Source organism: Dipodomys spectabilis, unplaced genomic scaffold (genome assembly GCF_019054845.1).
Source record: "Dipodomys spectabilis isolate Male_0828 unplaced genomic scaffold, ASM1905484v1 ptg000326l, whole genome shotgun sequence".
NCBI classification, from domain to species: Eukaryota; Metazoa; Chordata; class Mammalia; order Rodentia; family Heteromyidae; genus Dipodomys; species Dipodomys spectabilis.
This window is the reverse complement of record NW_024871003.1, coordinates 294,198-296,905: the sequence shown is the minus strand read 5'-3', so window position 1 is coordinate 296,905 and position 2,708 is coordinate 294,198. Positions and strand designations below refer to the sequence as shown.

General features: G+C 35.4%; 1 non-coding gene across 1 annotated transcript; it reads right to left on the bottom strand.

The window, feature by feature from the left end:
- Positions 1-2,189: 2,189 nt before the first annotated feature.
- On the bottom strand, positions 2,190-2,296 carry LOC122128247. The gene has a single exon (XR_006151393.1). It is a non-coding gene; the product is annotated as a U6 spliceosomal RNA (small nuclear RNA).
- Positions 2,297-2,708: the final 412 nt, after the last annotated feature.

Below are 2,708 nucleotides of genomic sequence, written 5' to 3'. Positions count from 1 at the left end.
GTCCCTGTTATTTTTATATTATCACAACATAAGATAACCAGTTTGATTTACAGCATAAGTTATCCACTGGCTTCCTTGGAAGCAAAGCATGGTCAATAGATATTACTTCTGGTTGCTCACACTACATGTAATGGTTACTGTACTACTTATCACATTCTATTTGGTATTTAAAAAAGAATGCTGGCTAAACTCAAAGCTCATTCATAGGTTTATGTTAAGTGTTTCACAAGTTTTATGCTCTTAATTCTTAAGATAACATTCGTTATAATGCTAATGTTATTACCATTGTAGTGTTGGGAAAAATTATAGTTAAAGACAGTAAGTGCATGGCCCAAAGACACACACAGTGAGGAAGAAAATGAGTCAAAGTTTCCAAAAGTCTTTCAGCAATACCAAAAAGGTTTATAAAATCTCTCCATTCTCTTACACTCTCAATTCAATATTTATATTGCCCAAGAAATAATAGCGTAGCAAATATTACAAATGGTGATTGTTTTTTATCACATTTTGTCTTCAACAGAGACTGTGGTGGTGACATTGGGGTATCATGCACAGAGCTGAGCTTACAAATTGAGGTCCGAAGACAGCCACATTTCTTCTGTCCCACAGTTCCAGTTTCTTTTTTAAAACGTACCAGAACTTTTAAATATCATCACTTACTATCTTTTCACAATCCCCAAACGAATTAAATTGACATATAATCACTCCAAAAGGCTTTCAAATAAGGAGATGATACAACAGGCACCCATAAAGTAAATTTTCTTTTATTTTTAAAATTATTCTAAAAACATTGTGCTGGCTGGTCACACTTATAATCCTATCTACTCTGAATATTTGCTCAGGAGACTGAGATCTGTGGATTACACTTGGGAGCCAATCAGGGCCAAAAAAAAAAACTTCATGAAATTATTTTTCAAAATGTTTAATGAACTAGCAAAGAGCCAGGAATTGAGATGTAGCTTACATAGTAGATCACCAATCTAGATAGGAAAGGCCTAGCAAGACCTTGAAGCCCTGATTTTAAACTCTGAGCATGATGATATACATGTATGACGTGTGTTAGCAGGTACATGCGTGTTTGCTTGAATGCTGCGGCACTCACACTCACATACATTTATTCAAATTACCTTCATATCAGTGTTCTGCATTAATTTCTTTGTTAGCGATATTATATGGGTAAAATAGAGGAAATAAACTCTTCCATCTCAGAACATTTTTATATGTTTTTTATTGTAATAATACTGTGCAGAGGAGTCACATCTACATGAACAAGGAAATTAGTACATTTCCTAACAAGAATTCTTACCTCCTCCTTTATATTTCCCCTACCATCCCTTCCCTTCCACCTCCACAAGTACACTCCCCTCCCCCTTCCTTCCTCCACCTAAATTGTAAAGTTCATTTTTCAACATAGTGTCTTGTGCATCTCATTGTTACAATGGGTCAACCTGTATCCTTATTTGAGCAATTTTTCCCTTCCCCTCCCCAAATTAGAGAAGGATACATTCAAGATGTATGTGCAGCAACTTCAAATACAGAGAAAACAGGGGTTATAGCGTGGGGAGAAACATACAAAGAAACAAAAAAAATGCCATCGCTCATTATAAGTACATTAGAAACAATAGCAAGAAAGAAAAAACCACTTGTGTCACTATCTTGGGGTTCAATTTCTTTAATATCATCTTATCTGGTTCTATGTACATAGCTTTTCAACTTTTCTGCTTATCCCTGACATACATTTGTTATTGAAAATAAGAGAAATCATGGGACCTATGATTCTTTGGACTTGGGTTACTTCACTCAATAAAATTTTTTCCAAGAGTTTCCATTTCCTAACAAATTGGGCGATGTCATTCTTTATGATGGAGGCATAGAATTCCATTGTGTATATATACCACATTTTCTTGATCCATTCATCTTGTGAGGGCATCTGGGTTGGTTCCATATACTAGCTATCGTAAATAATGTTGCAATAACCATAGTTGTGCTGGTAGTTTTAGTATGGTCTTGTTTATGATCATTTGGGTAGATTCCCAAAAGTGGGATTAATGTGTCATAGAGGAGTTTTATGTGGAGTCTTTTGAGGAACCTACATACTGCTTTCCAAAGTAGTTGAACAAGTTTACACTCCCACCAAGAATGCAGTACGGTTCCCTTGTGGCCACATACCTTTCAGCATCTGTTGTTGTAAAAATATGGAATGCTCCACGAATTTTCATGTCATCCTTGCGCAGGGGGCATGCTAATCTTCTCTGTATCGTTCCAAAGTTAGTGCATGTGATGCTAAATTGAGCAAAGAACATTTTTTTATATATAAAGTATAATTTGTATTGATTTTATGAAACTAGACAATTTAACAAAAATAAGTTCAAAAGAATTGTTGTGAAATTTTAGAATCATGTAATTCTTACATAAGCACACATTTAAGAATAAAATCAAGATAGACATGCCAAAAACAAAATAATTCCAGATATTTGTAGTTCAAGAGATGTGTAGGAGGAGGAATTCAATTATTCTATACAAGGCACCTGTCAAAATGAACATTGCAGCAAGTGTTTAGGTTTGTTAAAGTTTTAATGTTTTAGGGCTGGGAAGGTGGCTCAGTGGTAGAGTGCTTGCCTTGCATGCATGAGGCCCTGGGATCTATTCCTCAGCACCACATAAGCAAAAAGAAAAAAGTGGTAAGTGACGCTGTGGCTCAAGTGGTA